Source organism: Triticum aestivum, chromosome 5A, assembly GCF_018294505.1.
Source record: "Triticum aestivum cultivar Chinese Spring chromosome 5A, IWGSC CS RefSeq v2.1, whole genome shotgun sequence".
In the NCBI taxonomy this organism is placed as follows: domain Eukaryota; kingdom Viridiplantae; phylum Streptophyta; class Magnoliopsida; order Poales; family Poaceae; genus Triticum; species Triticum aestivum.
Window position 1 is genome coordinate 87,777,999 of NC_057806.1, and position 24,954 is coordinate 87,802,952.

The following is a 24,954-nucleotide window of genomic DNA, read 5'->3' on the forward strand; positions in this document are numbered from 1 at the left end:
TTACTTTTATTACTTGCTACCCGTTACAAATTACCTTATCAAAAAACTATGTGTTACCGACAATTTCACTGCTTGCAGAGAACACCTTACTGAAACTGCTTATAATTTCCTTCTGCTCCTCGTTGGGTTCGACACTCTTACTTATCGAAAGGACTATGATAGATCCCCTATACTTGTGGGTCCTCAAGACTCTTTTCTGGCACCGTTGCCAGGGAGTGAAGCGCCTTTGGTAGGTGGAATTTGGTAAGGAAAATTTTATATAGTGTGCGGAAATTTACTATCACTTGTTACTATGGAACATAATACTTTGAGGGGCTTGTTCGGGGTATCTTCACCCCGACCAGCAGAGCAAAGAGTTGCTCCTCAACCTACTGAACCTACTGAAAATGTTTACTTTGAAATTCCTTCGGGTATGATAGAGAAACTGCTAGCTAATCCTTTCACAGGAGATGGAACATTACATCCCGATTTGCACCTAATCTATGTGGATGAAGTTTGTGGATTATTTAAGCTTGCAGGTATGCCCGAGGTTGTTATCAAGAAGAAGGTCTTTCCTTTATCTTTGAAGGGAAGGGAATTGACATGGTTTAGGCTATGTGATGATATGGGATCATGGAACTACAACCGATTGAAATTGGAATTTCATCAGAAGTTTTACCCTATCCATCTTGTTCATCATGATCATAATTATATATATAATTTTTGGCCTCGCGAATGAGAAAGCATCGCTCAAGCTTGGGGGAGGCTTAAGTCAATGTTATATTCATGCCCCAATCATGAGCTCTCAAAAGAAATTATTATTCAAATTTTTTATGCTCAGCTTTCTCTCAATAATCGCTCCATGCTCGATAATTCTTGTAGTGGTTCTTTTATGATGAAGACTATTGAATTCAAATGGGATTTATTGGAAAGAAGTAAACGCAACTCTGAAGATTGGGATCTCGACGAAGGTAAGGAGTTAGGTATAACCCCAAAGTTTGATTGTGTTAAATCTTTTATGGATACCAATGCCTTTCGTGAATTTGGCACTAAATATGGACTTGACTCTGAGATAGTAGCTTCTTTCTGTGAATCCTTTGCTACTCAAGTTGATCTCCCTAAGGAGAAGTGGTTTAAATATAATCCTCCCATTGAAGTAAAAGTAGTCGCATCTATTAAAGTTGAAGAAAGACTATCACTTATAATGTTGATCCTGTTGTTCCTACTGCTTATATTGAGAAACCACCTTTCCCTGTTAGAATAAAGGATCATGCTAAAGCTTCAACTGTGGTTCGTAAGAGTAACATTAGAACACCTACACCCCCTGAGAAAATTAAAGTTGAACCTAGTATTGCCATGGTTAAAGATCTCTTGGTCGATAATATTGATGGGCATGTTATTTACTTCTGTGATGAAGCTGCTAGAATTGCTAGACCTGATACTAAAAATAAACATAGACCTGTTGTAGGCATGCCTGTTATTTCTGTTAAAATAGGAGATCATTACTATCATGGCTTATGTGATATGGGTGCTAGTGTGAGTGCAATACCTCATTCCTTATACAAATAAATTATGCATGATATTGCACCTGCTGAGATAGAGGAAATCCATGTTACAATTAAGCTTGCCAATAGAGATACTACTGATTTTCAAAGATGTCAAAGTCTTGTGTGGGAAAGTTAAATATCCTACTGATTTTCTTGTTCTTGGTTCCACACAAGATGACTTTTGTCCCACTATATTTGGTAGACCCTTCTTGAATACTGTTAATGCTAAGATAGAATGCAAAAAGGATGTTGTTAGTATTGGTTTGGGGGATATGTCTCATGAGTTTAATTTTGCTAAATTTCGTAGACAACCCCATGATAAAGAATTGCCTAGTAAAGATGAAATTATTGGTCTTGCTTCTCTTGTCGTGCCTCCTAATGATCCTTTAGAATAATATTTGCTTGACCATGAAAATGATATGTTTATGAATGACAGAAGGGAAATAGATGAAGTATTCTTTAAACATGGACCTATTTTGAAACACAACTTGCCTGTTGAAATCCTAGGGGATCCTCCTCCACCCAAGGGTGATCCTGTGTTTGAGCTTAAACCATTACCTGATACTCTTAAATATGCATATCTTGATGAGAAAAAGATATATCTTGTTATTATTAGTGCTAACCTTTCAGAGCATGAAGAAAAGAAATTATTGAAAACTCTGAAGAAGCATCATGCTGCTATTGGATATACTCTTGATGATCTTAAGGGCATTAGTCCCACTCTATGCCATCACAAAATAAAATTGGAGAAAGACGCGAAACCGGTTGTTGATCACCAACGACGGTTAAATCCTAAGATGAAAGAAGTGGTAAGAAAAAGAAATACTAAAGCTTCTGGAGGCAGGTATAATTTATCCCGTTGCTGATAGTCAGTGGGTAAGTCCTGACCATTGTGTCCCTAAGAAGGGGCGTATTACTAATGTTCCTAATGATAAAGATGAATTGATCCCACAAAGAATTGTTACAGGTTATAAAATGGTAATTGATTTCCACAAATTAAATAAAGCTACTAAAAAGCATCATTACCCTTTACCTTTCATTGATCAAATGCTAGAAAGATTATGCAAACATACACATTTTTGCTTTCTAGATGGTTATTCTGGTTTTTCTCAAATACCTGTGTCAAAAGAAGATCAAGAAAAGACAAATTTTACTTTCCCTTTCGGTACCTTTGCTTATAGATGTATGCCTTTTGGTCTATGCAATGCACCTGCTACCTTTCAAACATGTATGACTGCTATATTCTCTGACTTTTGTGAAAAGATTGTTGAGGTTTTCATGGATGATTTCTCTGTATATGGAACTTCTTTTGATGATTGCTTAAGCAACCAGGATCGAGTTTTGCAGAGATGTGAAGAAACTAATCTTGTCTTGATTTGGGAGAAGTGCCACTTTATGGTTAATGAAGGTATTGTCTTGGGGCATAAAATTTCTGAAAGAGGTATTGAAGTTGATAAAGCTAAAGTTGATGCTATTGAAAAGATGCCATGTCCTAAGGACTTTAAAGGTATAAGAAGTTTCCTTGGTCATGCCGGTTTTTATAGGAGGTTCATTAAAGACTTATCAAAAATTTCCAGGCCTCTGACTAATCTCTTACAAAAATATGTTCCTTTTGTCTTTGATGATGATTGTGTAGAAGCATTTGAAATACTTAAGAAAGCCTTGATTTCTGCACCCATTGTTCAGCCTCCTGATTGGAATTTACCCTTTGAAATTATGTGTGATGCTAGTGATTATGTTGTAGGTGCTGTTCTAGGACAAAGAGTTGATAAGAAATTAAATGTTATCCAATATGCTAGTAAAACTTTAGACAGTGCCCAAAGAAATTATGCTACTACTAAAAAAGAATTTTTAGCAGTTGTATTTGCTTGTGATAAGTTCAGGCCTTATATCGTTGATTCTAAGGTAACTGTTCACACTGATCATGCTGCTATTAAATATCTTATGGAAAAGAAAGATGCTAAACCTAGACTTATTAGATGGGTTCTCTTACTACAAGAATTTTATTTGCATATTATTGATAGAAAGGGAGCTGAGAACCCCGTTGCACACAACTTGTCTAGGTTAGAGAATGTTCTTGATGACCCACTACCTATTGATGATAGCTTCCCTGATGAACAATTAGCTGTCATAAATGCTTCTCGTACTGCTCCATGGTATGCTGATTATGCTAATTATATTGTTGCTAAGTTTATACCACCTAGTTTCACATACCAGCAAAAGAAAAAGTTTTTCTATGATTTAAGACATTACTTCTGGGATGACCCACATCTTTATAAAGAAGGAGTAGATGGTGTTATTAGACGTTGTGTACCTGAGCATGAACAGGAACATATCCTACGCAAGTGTCACTCTGAGGCTTATGGAGGACACCATGCTGGAGACAGAACTGCGCATAAGGTATTGCAATCCGGATTTTATTGGCCTACTCTCTTCAAAGATGCCCGTAAGTTTGTCTTGTCTTGTGATGCCCGTAAGTTAGTAGACGTCAAGATATGCCTATGAATTATTCACTTGTTATTGAACCATTTAATGTTTGGGGTTTTGATTTTATGGGACCGTTTCCTTCCTCTAATGGGTATACACATATTTTTGTCGTTGTTGATTACGTTACTAAGTGGGTAGAAGCTATTCCAACTAGTAGTGCTGAACATAACACCTCTATTAAGATGCTTAAAGAAGTTATTTTTCTGAGGTTTGGAGTCCCTAGATATTTAATGACTGATGGTGGTTCACATTTTATTCATGGTGCTTTTCATAAAATGCTTGCTACTTATGATGTTAACCATGGTATTGCATCTCCATATCATCCACAGTCTAGTGGTCAAGTAGAGTTGAGTAATAGAGAGCTTAAATTAATTTTTCAAAAGACTATTAATAGATCTAGAAAGAATTGGTCCAAGAAACTTGATGATGCATTATGAGCTTATAGAACTTCATATAAAAATCCTATGGGTATGTCTCCGTATAAAATGGTTTATGGAAAAGCATGTCACTTACCTCTCGAACTAGAACACAAGGCATATTGGGCCATTAAAGATCTCAACTATGACTTCAAACTTGCTGGTGAGAAGAGACTATTTGACATTAGCTCACTTGATGAATAGAGAGCCCATGCCTATGAGAATGCCAAACTGTTTAAAGAAAAAGTTAAAAGATGGCATGACAAAAGAATACAAAAATGTGAGTTTAATATAGGTGATTATGTATTGTTATACAACTCTCGTTTAAGATTTTTTGCAAGGAAACTCCTCTCTAAATGGGAGGGTCCTTACGTTATCGAGGAGGTCTATCGTTCCGGTGCCATAAAAACCAACAACTTCGAAGGCACAAATCCGAGGGTGGTGAACGGTCAAAGAATCAAACATTATATCTCAGGTAATCCCATAAATGTTGAAACTAATGTTATTGAAGCTGTAACCCCGGAGGAATACATAAGGGGCACTTTCCAGAATGTTTCAGACTCCGAAAAGGAAGAGGTATGTGGTACGGTAAGTAAACTGACTCCAAAACAGTTCTAATAGCAATTTTTCTTCGTTTTGGAATATTTAAGAAAATAGGAAAATAAGAAGCAGTCCGGGAAGGACACAAGGCTTCCACGAGGGTGGAGGGCGCACCCTACCCCCTGGGCGCGCCCCCTGCCTCGTGGGCAGCTCGTGTGCTCTCCGGACTCCGTTTTCTTGCACGATACTTCTTTTGGTCGGTAAAAATTCATTATATAATCTCACGAAGGTTTTGACCACCGAACCACGCAAATATCCTCTGTTTTTGTTTCGAGTTGTCTCTGCAGCTGGTCTAGAGCAAGATGTCTTCTCAAGAGACAGTCGGGGAGAGTCGGGTGTCTCATCCGATACCGGGCCAAGAGCAAACAGTGATGCTGACCACTTTGGGCCATCAACCGAGGAAGAGATGGAGGCCGACTTGAAAAGAATAGATGCCATGGAGGAGGATCAAGAAGTTACTTCTCGTTTCCGAGCCGGATTCACGATGGCGGAACTACAGAGCTCAGCTATTCCAAACTCGACCATCCCTTCCAACATTAGATTTCTTTCTTATGAAAATATGAAAAAGAGTGTTACTTGTTCTCTCGCATCTATGTAACACCCTTGGGTGAAAGGAGCTTTCGCCGTCACGGGAAAGCTCCGTAAGGAAATAATGAAACTCAAGCAGCAAGTCAATAAGCTCGAGGAAGAGAATCGTATCCTAAGGGGCATCATCGCCAAGAATATCACATCACCACCCCCGAAGAAAGAGATATAAACACATGGGTATGGGCACTCCCCTTGGCAACTGCCATGCTTGGGGGAGGTGCCCTGGTATCGTATCACCATCACACTCCTATCTTTACCGTTTTTCTAAGTTCAATCCTTTTGGTTATGCCTTGATCTAGTAGAATAAAGTTAGTATGATTTAGTTTTGAGTTTTGCTTTGTGGTCTTTCTATATAATAGAGTCCGTGAGTTATATATAATAAAGATTAGTTATGAGTTAAGGGCCTGATTATTTTGCCATGATCTGGAGGGAATAAAAATAAAAGAGAAGAGAAAGCATAAAAAAGGTAAAGAGATCATATGGATCTTATGGAGAGTAATGATTTCACATATAAAGAGTATGATGAATAAAAGTTGTTGAGAGTTGACAAACATAGTTTTGGTCATCGTTGCAATTAATAGGAAGTAATAAAGAAAGAGAGGTTTTCACATATAAATATACTATCTTGGACATCTTTTATGATTGTGAGCTATCATTAAAATATGACATGTTGAAGAGTTAATGTTGGACAAGGAAGACAACGTAATGGGTTATGCTTTCTTACATCCGAAATAAATTATATTGTCATGGATCATCCAACATGTTGAGCTTGCCTTTCGTGCTTGATGTCTACTACAAAACCTTCTTCTTGTAGATGTTGTTGGGCCTCCAAGTGCAGAGGTTTGTAGGACAGTAGAAAATTTCCCTTAAGTGGATGACCTAAGGTTTATCAATCCGTAGGAGGCATAGGATGAAGATGGTCTCTCTCAAGCAACCCTGCAACCAAATAACAAAGAGTCTCTTGTGTCCCCAACACACCCAATAAAATGGTAAATTGTATATGTGCACTAGTTCGGCGAAGAGATGGTGATACAAGTGGTATATGGATAGTAGATAAAGGTTTTTGTAATCTGAAAATATAAAAACAGCAAGGTAACTCATGATAAAAGTGAGCACAAACGGTATTGCAATATGTTGAAACAAGGCCTAGGGTTCATACTTTCACTAATGCAAGTTCCCTCAACAATAATAACATAATTGGATCATATAACTATCCCTCAACATGCAACAAAGAGTCACTCCAAAGTCACTAATAGCGGAGAACAAACGAAGAGATTATGGTAGGGTACGAAACCACCACAAAGTTATCCTTTCTGATCTATCTATTCAAGAGTCTGTAGTAAAATAACACGAAGCTATTCTTTCTGTTCAATCTATCATAGAGTTCGTACTAGAATAACACCTTAAGACGCAAATCAACCAAAACCCTAATGTCACCTAGATACACCAATGTCACCTCAAGTATCCGTGGGTATGATTATACGATATGCATCACACAATCTCAGATTCATCTATTCAACCAACACATAGAACCTCAAAGAGTGCCCCAAAGATTATATCGGAGAGTGAAGACAAAAACGTGTGCCGACCCCTATGCATAGGTTCATGGGCGGAACCCGCAAGTTGATCACCAAAACATACATCAAGTGGATCAATAGAATACCCCATTGTCACCACGGGTATCCCACGCAAGACATACATCAAGTGTTAAAGACTCAATCCGATAAGATAACTTCAAAGGGAAAACTCAATCCATTACAAGAGAGTAGAGTGGGAGAAACATCATAAGATCCACCTATAATAGCAAAGCTCGCGATAAATCAAGATCGTACCACCTCAAGAACACGAGAGAGAGAGAGAGAGAGAGAGAGATATCAAACAGATAGCTACTGGTACATACCCTCAGCCCTGAGGGAGAACTACTCCCTCCTCATCATGGAGAGCGTCGGGATGATGAAGATGGCCACCGATGAAGGATTCCCCCCTCCGACAGGGTGCCGGAACGGGTCTAGATTGGTTTTCGGTGGCTACCGAGGCTTCTGGCAGCGGAACTCCCGATCTATTTTGTTCCCCGAAGTTTTTAGGGTATATGGGTATATATAGGAGGAAGAAGTACGTCGGTGGATCTCTGGACTGTCCACGATGCAGGGGGGCGCGCCCAGGGGGGTTGGCGCGCCCCGCACCCTCGTGGGCAGCACAGGACTCTCCTGGTCCATCTCCGATACTCCGTGGGCTTCTTCTAGTCCAAAAATAAGTTCCGTGAAGTTTCAGGTCAATTGGACTCTGTTTGATTTTCCTTTTTCTGCAATACTCTAAAACAAGGAAAAAACAGAAACTGGCACTGGGCTCTGGGTTAATAGGTTAGTCCCAAAAATAATATAAAAGTGTATAATAAAGCCCATAAATATCCAAAATAGATAATGTAATAGCATGAATACTTCATAAATTATAGATACGTTGGATACGTATCAGCATCCCCAAGCTTAATTCCTGCTCGTCCTCGAGTAGGTAAATGATAAAATAAATAATTTATGAAGTGTGAATGCTAGCAGGTGCACAAGTTTGATCAATGATAATTTCAATCACCTTTTCTAGCATCATTATATATCATAACAGTAACTCATGTCATAAAGCTTCTCATGATCAAGTAACAAGCTATTCACATGTTAAAGTATAGATCATAAACTTTCTTGAAAACTAACAAACCGTGTTATTAGTCATCAAACAATTACAATTCATCTTATTTTCAGGAAGAGTCCATGCCAGAGATTTGATTTAGCAAACTCCACATACTGAACTATCATTTAGTCTTTCACAATTGCTAACACTCAGGCGATATTTATGGGTTCAAAGTTATAGTCAGACACAGAGAAAGATAGGGGCTTATAGATTCGCCTCCCAAACTTTTACCTCAAGGGTAATGTCGACAATAATAGTTCATCATGCCTTACATCCAATTGGATATATATATCAAAATCTTTCCAACACGAGGTGCTTACCAAAGGATAAAATGAAAATAGGAAAGGTGAAGATCACCATGACTCTTGCATAAGGTAAAAGACAATAATAAAAGATAATCCCTTCGCAGAGGGAAGCAGAGGTTGCCATGCGCTTTTATAGTTGGATGCACTAAATCTTAATGCGAGGGAACGTCACTTTATATTGCCACTTGTGATAGGGACCTTTATTATGCAGTCCGTTGCTTTTATTGCTTCCATATCACAAGATCGTATAAAGCTTATTTTCTCCACACTAAAAGATCATACATATTTCGAGAGCAATTTTTATTGCATGCACCAATGACAACTTACTTGAAGGATCTTACTCAATCCATAGGTAGGTATGGTGGACTCTCATAGCAATACTGGTTTAAGGGATGTTTGGAAGCACAAATAGTATTTCTACTTGCTGCAAATAATTTGGCTAGCATGAGGGGGAAAGGCAAGCTCAACGTGTTGGGCGATCCATGACAATATACTTTATTTCGAATATAGGAAAACATAACCCATTACGTTGTCTTCCTTGTCCAACATCAATCTTTTAGCATGTCATATTTTAATGAGTGATCACAATTACAAAATATGTCCAAGATAGTATATTTATATGTGAAATCTCTCTTCCTTCAATATTCTTTCATGAATTGTTCAAGTGACCAATACAATGTTTGCTAATCCTTCAATAAATTTACCACCTCTACTTCTTATATGTAAAGTCATTACTCCCCATGGGATACGCATATGAAACATATATAATTTCAGATTTATGACACTCAAATCATTCAACCATTTACTCACAGGATATAAGTGAGGCACACGAGTAAATGACAAACTACTCCAAAACGATATAAGTGAAGATCAATGACTAGTTAAATAATTATGTAGCTATGTGAAGACTCTCTCTCATTTAAGAATTTCAGATCTTGATATTTTATTCAAACAGCAACCAAAACAAAGTAAAATGACATTCTATGAATAGCAAACATCATGTGAAGAAACAAAAACTTAGGATCAACCGAAACTAACCGGTAGTTGTTGAAGAAGAAAGGTGGGATGCCAACCGGGGCATCCCCCAGCTTAGACGCTTGAGACTTCTTGAAATATTATCTTGGGATGCCTTGGGCATCCCCAAGCTTGAGCTTTTGTGTCTCCTTAATTCCTCTCATATCACGGTCTCCCTAAATGTCAAAAGCTTCATCCACACAAAACTCAACAAGGACTCGTGAGATAAGTTAGTATAAACCAATGAAAAAAACTTAGCATACTCTACTGTAGCAAATCACTAAAATTATTATTCAACATTGCATACTAAATGCCTCTGCATATTTAATAGTCCTATCCTCAAATAGAATCATTAAAGAAACAAACATATGCAAACAATGTAAACATAACAGCAATCTGCCTAAACAGGATAGTCTGTAAAGAGTGCAGCAAGATCCATACTCCCCTACCTCCAAAAAATATGAAAGGAAATTCCCACTGTAGTAAATTTATCAGTGCTTATTATGCAAAAGGTTTCAACATTTTATCACATTCTGACTTTTCTAGGGAATTTTTGCAACAGTGGTAAACTTTCTGTTTTCAAACAGCAACATGTGGACTTGTAAAATAGGCATAGTAAAGGCTATCAATGCCACTTTTATTGAAATAAAAGATGAAAAACATTGTTATAAATAACAGCAAGCAAATCCTAACAAAATAAATTGACGTTCCAAGCAAAACACATATCATGTGGTGAATAAAAATATAGCTCCAAGTAAAGTTACCGATGAACGAAGACGAAAGAGGGGATGCCTTCCGGGGCAGCCCCAAGCTTAGGCTCTTGGTTGTCCTTGAATATTTCCTTGGGGTGCCTTGGGCATCCCCAAGCTTAGGCTCCTGTCACTCCTTATTCCATAATCCATCGAATCTTTACCCAAAACTTGAAAACTTCACAACACAAAACTTAACAGAAAACTCGCAAGCTCCGTTAGCGAAAGAAAACAAAACACCACTTCAAGGTACTGTAATGAACTCATTATTTATTTATATTGGTGTTAAACATACTGTATTACAACTTCTCTATGGTTTATAAACTCTTTTACTAGCCATAGATTCATTAAAATAAGCAAACAACACACGAAAAACAGAATCTGTCAAAAACAGAACAGTCTGTAGTAATCTGTAACTAACGCAAACTTCTGGAACCCAAAAAATTCTAAAATAAATTTATGAACGTGAGGAATTTATCTACTAATCATCTTCAAAAAGAACTAACTAAATAGTACTCTCCAATAAAAAAATGGCAGCAATTCTCGTGAGCGCTAAAGTTTCTGTTTTTTACAGCAAGATCAACAAGACTTTCCCCAAGTCTTCCCAACGGTTCTACTTGGCACAAACACTAATTAAAACATAAAAAATCAATCATAAAAGAGGATAGATAAATTATTTATTACTAAATAGGAGCAAAAAGCAAGGAACAAAAATAAAATTGGGTTGCCTCCCAACAAGCGCTAACGTTTAACGCCCCTAGCTAGGCATGATGATTTCAATGATGCTCACATAAAGGATAAGAATTGAAACATAAAGAGAGCATCATGAAGAATATGACTAGCACATTTAAGTCTAACCCTCTTCCTATGAATAGGGATTTTGTGAGCAAACAACTTGTGTGAACAAGAATCAACTTGCATAGGAAGGTAAAATAAGCATAACTTCAAAACTTTAAGCACATAGAGAGGAAACTTGATATTATTGCAATTCCTACAAGCATATATTCCTCCCTCATAATAATTTTCAGTAGCATCATGAATTATTTCAACAATATAACCAGCACCTTCCAATCAAAAAAATAAAATAAATCCAATCAAAAATATAACCAGCACCTAAAGCATTCTTTTCATGATCTACAAGCATAGAAATTTTATTACTCTCCACACAAGCAAAATTCTTCTCATGAATAATAGTGGGAGCAAACTCAACAAAATAATTATCATGTGAGGAACAATCCAATTGAAAACTAAAAACATGATGACAAGTTTCATGGATATCATTATTCTTTATAGCATAGAAGTCATCACAATAATCATCATAGATAGCAACTTTGTTCTCATAATCAATTGGAACCTCTTCCGGAATAGTGGATTCATCACAAGATAAATTCATGACCTCTCCAAATCCACTTTCATCAATATAATCATCATAAATAGGAGGCATGCTTTCATCATAATAAATTTTCTCATCAAAACTTGGGGGACAAAAAATATCGTCTTCATCAAACATAGCTTCCCCAAGCTTGTGGCTTTGCATATCATTAGTATCATGGATATTCAAGGAATTCATACTAACAACATTGCAATCATGCTCATCATTCAAATATTTAGTGCCAAACTTTAGAATGCATTCTTTTTCTAACACTTAGGCACAATTTTCCTTTCCATCATACTCACGAAAGATATTAAAAAGATGAAGCGTATGAGGTAAACTCAATTCCATATTATTATTTGTAGTTTTATTTTATAAACTAAACTAGTGCTAAAACAAGAAACAAAAGGATTCGATTGCAAGATCTAAAGATATACCTTCAAGCGCTAACCTCCCCGGCAACGGCGCCAGAAAAGAGCTTGATGTCTACTACACAACCTTCTTCTTGTAGACGTTGTTGGGCCTCCAAGTGCAGAGGTTTGTAGGACAGTAGCAAATTTCCCTCAAGTGGATGACCTAAGGTTTATCAATCCGTAGGAGGCGTAGGATGAAGATGGTCTCTCTCAAGCAACCCTGCAACCAAATAACAAAGAGTCTCTTGTGTCCCCAACACACCCAATACAATGGTAAATTGTATAGGTGCACTAGTTCGGCGAAGAGATGGTGATACAAGTGGTATATGGATAGTAGATAAAGGTTTTTGTAATCTGAAAATATAAAAAACAGCAAGGTAACTAATGATAAAAGTGAGCACAAACGGTATTGCAATGTGTTGAAACAAGGCCTAGGGTTCATACTTTCACTAGTGCAAGTTCCCTCAACAATAATAACATAATTGGATCATATAACTATCCCTCAACATGCAACAAAGAGTCACTCTAAAGTCACTAATAGCGGAGAACAAACGAAGAGATTATGGTAGGGTATGAAACCACCTCAAAGTTATCCTTTCTGATCTATCTATTCAAGAGTCCATAGTAAAATAACACGAAGCTATTCTTTCCATTCAATCTATCATAGAGTTCGTACTAGAATAACACCTTAAGACACAAATCAACCAAAACCCTAATGTCACCTAGATACTCCAATGTCACCTCAAGTATCCGTGGGTATGATTATACGATATGCATCACACAATCTCAGATTCATCTATTCAACCAACACATAGAACCTCAAAGAGTGCCCCAAAGATTCCACCGGAGAGTCAAGACAAAAACGTGTGCCAACCCCTATGCATAGGTTCATGGGCGGAACCCGCAAGTTGATCACCAAAATATACATCAAGTGGATCAATAGAATACCCCATTGTCACCATGGGTATCCCACGCACGACATACATCAAGTGTTCTCAAATCCTTAAAGACTCAATCCGATAAGATAACTTCAAAGGGAAAACTCAATCCATTACAAGAGAGTAGAGGGGGAGAAACATCATAAGATCCAACTATAATAGCAAAGCTCGCGATACATCAAGATCGTACTGTAACATCCTGACCTCAGACGGTCAAGCCTCTGTGTATCTGTGCCATCCCTGGATTGGTATGTTGGCACACACAGTACATCAATGTATATATTGAAGTGCAATCACATGTATAAATAACGTAAAACTAATATATACCTCATTAGTCTCAGCGGAAACAAACAATTGGGTGTGGAGTCCCATCAACGCCATCGGCAGGTTGAGTGTAGACCGTAACCCTGTACCGTACTCTTACTCGTCGGAAGGAACATATCTGCAACATGAGACGTTGCAGCCGTGTAGGTCAGTACATTGAGTGTACCGACAAGATCACAACATGAGAAAGCAGTTGATAAAACTATTCTATATGCAATATGGATTTGTGGCTCTATGTCTGATGTTTTTGCGTAAAAGCTGGTTTTATTTTCCCTACAAGAAAGGAATATAAGGAGTCTGTACTACGGAGTTTTCTATCATGACATGGTTCCACCAACCGATGTCTCATACCCAAATCATCATAAGTTGCCCACAATTATGTTATCAGTCCGGTGTTGAGAGTTCCGAGATAGATCCAAGTCCAGAGGCTCAAATTGTCCATAACCGGGGACACGGCTAATCGATTAGGTTTTAACCCTTTGCAGAGGTTTTTACACTTTACCCGCAAGATTCGATCCCTCTTTTTATGTTCTTGCACTTCAGGTTGTTTGAGAACAAGACGATCGAAACATGGTCTTCCTAAGAGTTCCCCTGACCACTGTCCGGTGCTCATCCAATCCTACCGTAGTTCTACATCTTCTAGCATCGTCCCAGCCAGAGTCACCACTAGGGTCAACCAAGCCAGAGCCCATAGTGACTTGCGGTTGCACAGGTAAGCTTCTGGGCATGAAGTATTCTTCCGTCTCTTTGAGTCTGGGTGAAGCTTTCCGCAAGATGTCATGGCGCTTCTCCATGCATCCCGGCCATCCACTGGTTCCTCCAGGGTGCCCGTCAACCATCCTTCACCCAGTAGTGTGTATTGAATTCTTGTCTCGAGTCTCGAAATCTTGAGGTCTTGAGGTCATAAAGATGCAGTCCTTGTCGATGACACCATGAAGTTGTCGTCATTGACATAGAGTCCTCCATTCTCACACCACTCCCGAGCACTCATACCAACCCCGTCTACTATAGCGTAGCATTAAAATAAATAACGTCCCGGGCTTGGTAACAGGGTGATGGGTTCCTACCTCATGCATTCTACTCCACTACAAGAAATCAATATCACTACTGGAGAGATTATTGAAAGGATGCTACTACATGCAAATAAAACATAGGTATGAAAAACATGGTCAAAGTGAACTTGCCTCGTAAGTTGATGAAGATAACAACGCTCTCGAAAATAACTTGATAGGAATATACGCAACTCTCTGATGAAATCTATAATAACAAACATGACATTCACATAAGCAAGCATTCTAGCAAGCAAATCTAGCAATCAAAAGAAAACTCAATAAGAAAACCTAATACAAAACAAATAACACATCGAAAGAACTAATAGGGGAAAACTATAAAGAACCTACTAGGAAAACCTTTTGCCTTAACTACAAAAATAGTTTTGTCCTAAGCAAAACTTAACAAAGAAAATACTAAACTAATAATTTTAACAGAAAATAAAATTTAAATCAACTAAGTTAACATAAAGTATTTTTCATAAAGTTTTACTAGCAAAAGGGAAACACATAAAAAGCTAAATTACAACTCTAATTATGCTTAAAACAAAACTAGTAAGAAAAAGAAATAAAACATTTTATTTTTCTGTAAATAAAATTTCACCCTCTAATACTACAGAAACAAATCTGAAATAAAATATAACAGAGGTGAAAATAAATTTTAAAATAATTAAAACAACAGAAAACAACAGTAGGTTAAAAATAACTAGCGCAGTGTTGTTTTCGTGAAAAACTAATTTTAATAAAATCTATAAGTACGAAAATTAATGCTACTGCTATGCAAGGTCAAAACAAAGTAGTGGCAAAAAGAATCGCCTAAAAATATTAATTCTAGCTCATATTATAGTAGAAATACTAATCTGACTAAAACCCATATAAAACAATTTTTTAAAACTAAAACATGGCCGAATCTGTTTTGTACAGAAACTTTAGGAAATTTGCAGACTAGAGCAAAAAGAATCAATCAAAAAATATAAATAACCTAAGAGATATAGAATTTACGAAACTGAAACTTTTCTGTTTTAAAAAACAGAAACGAAAAAACAGAAAAAAAAAAACAAACAGGCGCTATTGGGCCTACGGGGGTGCGATCTGTAGCTACCAAACGCTCGGGCGAAACTTAACAATATGTACACGTGCATTTATTTAACAGAAGACCGGGGAGCCGGTTCGATCTAAACCGAGGAACCAATCTATAAGGAAAACCGATCTACTAAACCGATCTAATATTATTTGCACTTAACGTTTCGAAAAAACCCGGAAGGAGGTGCTCGTTGTTGTTGCCTACAAAGAGGTAGGTGCTCGCAGGGAAGTAGGGCACCGGCGGGGTGGTTACTCAGGTCACCGGTGGTGGAGGCGGCGATGTCCAACGGGTGCGGGTCGTTTAGGGCGACCGATTTTCGTTGAAGGTGGGGTGAGGGGTCGTCGGGGACAGTGGAGATGACGAGGACGAGGCGGCGGAGCTCGGTGCTTCGGCGGGGCGCACGGAGTTGGGGCTGCCTCTGTATATGACGAAGGAGAGGAAAATCATGTCAAAACAGATCGTGGGGGTAGACTAGGCCGTTGGCCGGAGTTGGAGAAGCTAGGAGAGCTCACCGGTGTCGAAATAGACGGCGGACAACGGCGGCTGCAGCGAGATCCAAACGGCGATGGCGGCAGCTGTGGATGGTTTTAGAGAGAGTTTTCGAAGGGGATCGTGAGAGGAAAGGTAGGGGTATATATAGGACGTTTTCCTTGGGGAGGAGGTAGGCCGTGGGCTAGGGTTTGGACATCGCGTGTGCGGTGGCGGCGACGTGCATGTGCTGACCTCCTCTGTTTCGTGTACAAGAAGTTGAAGACGAGGTGGACCCCAGTGATCAGAGGAAAGACTCACAAGAAAGAAAGAAAATGAGGGGAGAGAGAGTTACGTGGGAGAGAGAGAGAACGAGGAAAAGGGTAGCGGCGGCTCATGGGAGTTGGGAGCGCTCGCTAGGGCAGCTCTCGTGCAAGCCTGGGTGCTAAGGCTGGCCTGGCTCGGCCTGCTGGGCCGACTGGCCTGGCGGGCTCTGTGTTTTTTTAAACAGCGATGCAAGCAAATACACAAAATAAAAAAACATTTTATATAGACATATTATATACCAAAATTTTCAGAATAAAAATTCCTAAAAAAATGAACATATTGTCAGTGGCAAATAAAATCTAAAAAATTCAAATAAAGCAAATAGTGGTACTGTTGCATTAAAACCCAACAAAAATCATTTTTAAATACCAAAATGACTTCAAAATTATTTTCTCCTAACTTTCCATTGAAGGGAATCATTTTACCCTTATTTCCATTTATTTAATTTTAGGAGAAAAATAATTTGATTAAAAGTCAAATAACTCCTAAATGGTTTTGAATTTGAATTTCAAACCACTTCCACCTCTATTTCATATAATTTGAAGAAGTCATTTTATCTTCTCTCATGAAAATCATTGAGTTGCATAAAGCTTCTGAATTTGAAATATGTCCAAATGGAATTCAAATCTTTTCAAAAACCCTTTTTCATTTTAAATGGAAGAAGTCATGTCTTCTTTACTCTAGGGTTTTGTGTTTGAATTCTTGGAGATAAAGATGCAAGGTGAAGTTTGGGAAAGTCATTTCATTCCCTCTCATTCAACTTTCAAAAAGTTTTCAAATTCCACTCAATTTCACACAATCAATCACACAACAATCAAACAAACAAACAATCATAAATATTTAATTAATATAACGTTCCAAAATTTAGAATTTGGGGATGTTACAAACTATCACACTTAAAATGAATCTCGTTCTCGAGATTCGAAGAGGCTAGAAAGAAAAGGTTAGGGTTTGGGGGTCTTCCAGCAAATATTTTGGTCGGAAGGGTCTAGTGTGCTACCACACTTAAAATCATGGGTATGGTTCCGACAAAACTCATGTACTCCATCCTTTTGTGTTACTGGTGTCGGTGTTCTCATATACTCCGGAATAGCTCTTTCACGGGTGCTCTTCCGGTCGGGGCATATCCTTTTCCTCAAACACGTGTCCTTTCATCCTGGTGACGTTCTTCCGAGACTGGGTCTTCTTAGCTGACTGGTCTGTCGCCAATACTAAATAACTACTGAAATTCTCATGGTGGTCAACCATGTATGGTTTCTTCTATAGAAAAATGGGTTTGGTTGAATCTCACCGTATATCCTACGATTGGCAATAGGTGCCTGGTATATGGATCAATCATCCTACCCTTATATGGTTTTGGCTTAACGTGTCGACACTCTTCTAGGGTTTTCAAGGCTCTCTAATTTTCCATCAACATATGATAGTTCATGATAGAAGTCTCCGGTATGGGGGCCAATCCATCCCGTACTTGAACCATTACTACATATGCAGACATCAAATCACGTATTCTAACACTTGGGCATACTCACAAGCATTGCAGAATTTCTCTTGTCAACGAACTAAGTTCGAATAAATCCATTGTTTCTGCAAGCTGAATAGGACATCTAACGTGTCTTCACAACCCTCGGGTTTTTGTATCCTCATAAAAATGTTGGTTGATTAACTCAGAGTTTTCTTCCAAAATATCTTCCTTCAGCAAGAGAGTGCTTGCTTCTTATTAACTCCTGGGCCTGTGGGTTATGGCCCACTTCAACTCTTGTACAATTTTAACTCATCTATTCGAGGATTATCATTCCATATTCCAACATTACAACTCCTTTGAATCCAATAGTACTTCTTCCCTCATACCCTTGTGGTGACGATCATACAAAACTCCAACTTATTTGGTCCAGCTCCATTCTATGGACCGTCATGAATAATACAATCGTTTCATCATTGATCCTGTGTCTTTACGGAGTACTACCACACCAAAAAAATGCACTAGTTTATCCATAAATCATATTATTTTCATATCAAATCTTTTATTACATCCTTAACCATTTTTCGTAAATCCAAATTCCAAAAAGTACTTTATTACAAATGCTGCCACCCACATGGTTTGGTATGGTCAGGCATTACTTCCAACTTTATTCATTTTTCCTCCTTGAGGATTCTTCAGTCCCACTGGAATTGTGCGACATGCGCCTTGAAATCTTCAATCTTCTGTTTCATCATGGTGGCCTTGAGCTTCATTTCCATCATCTCTGCATGCACTTCTCTTAGGTATTCTTGAGTATAACGGAGTCTTGCTTCAAGTATATCTCCGATCTGGCGTATGGCTTCCATGGCTGCTTCACGAACATCGTCGAAGAAAGTTGCTTGTGGTACACGTGAGATGAAAAGGTACCGCCCCATCGTCTTTGGGCAAACTCCTTTCATACGATGGAGGTGTACCTCCACATACCAAAGTTCCACTCCCTTTTACATGAAGGGGTAGCCTTTGTAGACTGCATCTCCTTCAAGGTGAATATGCTTCATCATGTCCTTCAGGATCTTCGGGTAATCATGATCACTTGTCAGGGTCATGATCGTTTCCGGGCCCTTAAGGAAAGACTCATAAAGGGTCGTCATCTGCAGTTGTAAAACAAAAAAATGATGCTCAGAATAAGGTACATATCTCCTTGGGTACACATTCATATCATCCAAACAAAACTTCAAACTCAATTTCCAACATCCAGTTTATGCATCACAACTCATTTTCTTCCATGTCACCTAGAATATTAATTTCCAAGATAAAACATAACAACTCCTTAAAGCCTTTCAGCATATGACATATCAGCTTTATTGAGTCATGGATTATTACAATCTCTGAGTAATCTATTACATAACTCAACCTCGTGTTCTTATGAAAAAGTGTTTTCCATACCACCCTTATTACTGATATCAACATCTTCACTACTCAGCTCCAGCTTTCTCATGATTTGAACAATCCCTAGCAAAATGTCCTGCTTCCTTGCAACGAAAACAAATAACTTCTTGCATGTCTCGAGGCTTCTTGGTGATGGTGCCTGCTCCTTGAGTTCCTTGCTTCCTTTCGAGACAATCATTGGCATAATGCCCAACTTCCTTACATTCAAAACAGGTAATATGACTCTTGTCCCTCTTTGCAAAAATTGGGTTGTTCTGAGGGTGTCTTTGTTTTCTCTTCCTGGTTTTCTTCATTCTGATCAAATGTTCTATTCCCCGTGGATCAAACTCCACTGCTTCTGTCGGTAAGTATCCCAGATACTCTTTTCTTTCCTTGGTGCAATACTGTGAAAAATGTCCTTCTTCTCCACATGAATAACATGCATTGGAGTAAAATCTGTTGAGGCTTTCTCCATCAGGGTCTTCAACACTTTCCTTAATCACAGGTTCTTTCATAACTTCTTGGAGGGCTTCTTTCATTCCTTCTTCCTGCTTCTGAATAGTTTGTTGCACCGTGGGGTAAATGTGGCACTGAGCTGGGTAGTGGGTGGTTCCTTCACACAAGAAACAAGTCACCTGACTAGTTGGGCATTCCTCAGGTGGGTGTTTCTCCTCATAATGAGGGCATCCATCCTTGTGTTTCTCCTGGGTGTGTCCTATTTCTCCGCACATCTTGCAAGCACAAGGTTTATTTCTTGGAGTATCATGGTGCTTCCGGATAAGACAGGATCTTGTCAGAGTCTTCTTGAATTCTTACCAAGTCCTTGCTCCATTCCATCCCTATATAGCTTGTTGCATCTACCACCATGTTGTAGTACTTCCTTCAAAGTACTGAAGAGCGTACGATACTTCATTCTTTCTTGAAACCAAATTGCTCCTGAAGTGATTCTCCATGTTCTGAATCCATAGCTCTGCCTCCGTCTGGGTTTTCGGTCCAGAGAATACCAGCCCAACTTCATTCATCATCTACTGGGTCCAAGGGTTTTAGGGTGAGATAAGGCAGAGGTGGGGAGATACACACAATACAAGCAATAGTTTTGAAGAAATGGTTTTTCGTTTGTGGCTGTCGGAAAAACATCAAACAAATGACAGCTCACAAATCGCCGCATCTAACGTAAGTATATAACATGGGTTTGGTCTTCTAAAGGTCAAATAATTCTTCAGATTCTTCAAGTCTTCGGAGTCTTCAACTGTTGTAGCTTCAACTCTTCTAATGCATGGTGAATTCCTCTTTACTCTGAAATGGTCATCGGTTGTCCGATATCTTGTCCTTCTTGGAGCGGCTTCAGTTGATCTTCCGTGTGGTCAAAAGGGAAAGGGGTATATTCTAACTATTTGAGGTAAGAAAGGATATTTGATAAAATCAGAAAAGATGAGAAGTAATAGATTCTTTTGAAAATAAAGTTTTAGAGATTTCATGTCCTAGGGGCTTTCTGATTTCTAGGGTCACGTCCTACAGTCAACATGTGCTTTCATACCATATCTGTAATGTCCCGACCTCAGACAGTCAAGCCTCTATGTACTTGTGCCATCCCTGGATCAGTATGCTGGCACACACAGTACATCAATGTATATATCAAAGTGCAATCACATGTATAAATAACGTAAAACTGATATATACCTCATAAGTCTCAGCGGAAACAAACAATCGGGGGTGGAGTCCCATCAACGCCATCGGCAGGTTGAGTGTAGACCGTAACCCTGTATCGTACTCTTACTCATCGGAAGGAACATATATGCAACATGAGACGTTGCAGCCGTGTAGGTCAGTACATTGAATGTACTGACAACATCACAACATGAGAAAGCAGATGATAAAACTATTCTATATGCAATATGGCTTTGTGGCTCTGTGTCTGATGTTTTTGCGTAAAAGCTGGTTTTATTTTCCCTACAACAAAGGAATATCAGGAGTCTGTACTACGGAGTTTTCTATCATGACATGGTTCCGCCAATGTCTCATACCCAAATCATCATAAGTTGCCCACAATTATGTTATCAGTCCGGTGTTGAGAGTTCCGAGATAGATCCAAGTCCAGAGGCTCAAATTGTCCGTAACCGGGGACACGGCTAATCAATTAGGTTTTAACACTCTGCAGAGGTTTGTACACTTTACCCGCAAGATTCGATCCCTCCTTTTACGTTCTCGCACTTCAGGTTGTTTGAGAGCAAGACGACCGAAACATGGTCTTCCTAAGAGTTCCCCTGACCATTGTCCGGTGCTCATCCACTCCTACCATAGTTCTACATCTGCTAGCACCGTCCCAGCCAGAGTCACCACTAGGGTCAACCAAGCCAGAGCCCATAGTGACTTGCGGTTGCACAGATAAGCTTCCGGGCATGAAGTATTCTTACGTCTCTTTGAGTCTGGGTGAAGCTTTCCGCAAGATGTCATGGAACTTCTCCATGCATCCCGGCCATCCACTGGTTCCTCCAGGGTGCCCGTCAACCGTCCTTCACCCAGTAGTGTGTATTGAATTCTTGTCTCGAGTCTCGAAATCTTGAGGTCTTGAGGTCATAAAGATGCAGTCCTTGCCGATGACACCATGAAGTTGTCGTCATTGACGTAGAGTCCTCCATTCTCACACCACTCCCGAGCACTCATACCAACCCCGTCTACTATAGCGTAGCATTAATATAAATAACGTACCGGGCTTGGTAACAGGGTGATGGGTTCCTACCTCATGCATTCTACTCCACTACAAGAAATCAATATCACTACTGGAGGGATTACTGAAAGGGTGCTACTACATGCAAATAAAACATAGGTATGAAAAACATGGTCAAAGTGAACTTGCCTCGTAAGTTGATGAAGATAACAACGCTCTCGAAAATAACTTGATAGGACTATACGCAACTCTCCAATGAAATCTATAATAACAAACATGACATTCACATAAGCAAGCATTCTAGCAAGAAAATCTAACAATCAAAAGAAAACTCAATAAGAAAACCTAATACAAAACAAATAACACATCGAAAGAACTAATAGGGGAAAACTATAAAGAACCTACTAGGAAAACCTTTTGCCTTAACTACAAAAATAGTTTTTTCGTAAGCAAAACTTAACAAAGAAAATACTAAACTAATAATTTTAACAAAAAATAAAATTAAAATCAACTAAGTTAACATAAAGTAATTTTCATAAAGTTTTACTAGCAAAAGGGAAACACATAAAAAGCTAAATTAAAACTCTAATTATGCTTAAAACAAAACTAGTAAGAAAAAGAAATAAAACATTTTATTTTTCTGTAAACAAAATTTCACCCTCTAATACTACAGAAACAAATCTGAAATAAAATATAACAGAGGTGAAAATAAATTTTAAAATAATTAAAACAACAGAAAACAACAGCAGGTTAAAAATAACTAGCGCCGTGTTGTTTTCGTGAAAAACTAGTTTTAATAAAATCTATAAGTACGCAAATTAATCCTACTGCTATGCAAGGTCAAAACAAAGTAGTGGCAAAAATAATCGCCTAATAACATTAATTCTAGCTCATATTATAGTAGAAATACTAATCTGACTAAAACCCATATAAAACAATTTTTTAAAACTAAAACATGGCCGAATCTGTTTTGTACAGAAACTTTAGGAAATTTGCAGACTAGAGCAAAAAGAATCAATCAAAAAATATAAATAACCTAAGAGATATCGAATTTACGAAACTGAAACTTTTCTGTTTTAAAAAACAGAAACGAAAATACAGAAAAAAACAAACGGGCGCTATTGGGCCTACGGGGGTGCGATCTGTAGCTACCAAATGCTCGGGAGAAACTTAACAATGCATACACGTGCGGAGACAGCGGAGATGACGAGGACGAGGCGGCGGAGCTCGGTGCTCCAGCGGGGCGCACAGAGTTGGGGCTGCCTCTGTATATGACGAAGGAGAGGAAAATCATGTCAAAACAGATCGTGGGGGTAGACTAGGCCGTTGGCCAGAGTTGGAGAAGCTAGGAGAGCTCACCGGTGTTAGAATAGATGGCAGACAGCGGCGGCTGCGGCGAGATCCGAACGGCGATGGCGGCGGCTGTGGATGGTTTTAGAGAGAGTTTTCGAAGGGGATCACGAGAGGAAAGGTAGGGGTATATATAGGACGTTTTCCTTGGGGAGGAGCTAGGCCGTGGGCTAGTGTTTGGCCATCGTGTGCGCGGTGGCGGCGTCGTGCATGTGCTGACCTCCTCTGTTTCGTGTACAGGAAGTTGAAGACGAGGTGGACCCCAGTGATCAGAGGAAAGACTCACAAGAAAGAAAGAAAAATGAGGGGAGAGAGGGTTACGTGGGAGAGAGAGAGAACGAGGAAAAGGGCAGCGGCGGTTCATGGGAGCTGGGAGCGCTCGCTAGGGCAGCTCTCGTGCAAGCCTGGGCGCTAAGGCTGGCCTGGCTCGGCCTGCTGGGCCGACTTGCCTGGCGGGCTCTGTGTTTTTTTTTAAACAGCGATGCAAACAAATACACAAAATAAAAAAAAACATTTTATATAGACATATTATATACCAAAATTTTCAGAATAAAAATTCCTAAAACATGAACATATTTTCAGTGGCAAATAAAATCTAAAAAATTCAAATAAAGCAAATAGTGGTACTATTGCATTAAAACCAAACAAAAATCATTTTTAAAATACCAAAATGACTTCAAAATTATTTTCTCCTAACTTTCCATTGAAGGGAATCATTTTACCCTTATTTCCATTTATTTAATTTTAGGAGAAAAATAATTTGATTAAAAGTCAAATAACTCCTAAATGGTTTTGAATTTGAATTTCAAACCACTTGCAACTCTATTTCATATAATTTGAAGAAGTCATTTTATCTTCTCTCATGAAAATCATTGAGTTGCATAAAGCTTCTAAATTTGAAATATGTGCAAATGGAATTCAAATCTTTTCAAAACCCTTTTTCATTTTAAATGGAAGAAGTCATGTCTTCTTTACTCTAGGGTTTTGTGTTTGAATTCTTGGAGATAAAGATGCAAGGTGAAGTTTGGGAAAGTCATTTCATTCCCTCTCATTCAACTTTCAATTTTTTTTTCAAATTCCACTCAATTTCACACAATCAATCACACAACAATCAAACAAACAATCATAAATATTTAATTAATATAACATTCCAGAATTTAGAATTTTGGGATGTTACATGTACCACCTCAAGAACACGAGAGAGAGAGAAAGATCAAACACATAGCTACTAGTACATACCCTCAGCCCCGAGGGAGAACTACTCCCTCCTCGTCATGGAGAGCGCCGGGATGATGAAGATGTCCACCGGTGAAGGATTCCCCCCTACGGCAGGGTGCTAGAACGGGTCTAGATTGGTTTTCGGTGGCTACGGAGGCTTCTGGCATTGGAACTCCCGATCTATTCTGTTCCCCGAAGTTTTTAGGGTATATGGGTATATATAGGAGCAAGAAGTACGTCAATGGATCTTTGGGCTGTCCACGAGGCAGGGGGGCGCGCCTAGGGGGTGGGCGTGCCCCCACACTCGTGGGCAGCCCGGGACTCTCCTGGTCCATCTCCGATACTCCGTGGGCTTCTTCTAGTCCAAAAATAAGTTCGGTGAAGTTTCAGGTCAATTGGACTCCGTTTGATCTTCCTTTTCTGCGATACTCTAAAACAAGGAAAAAACTGGCACTGGGCTCTGGGTTAATAGGTTAGTCCCAAAAATAATAT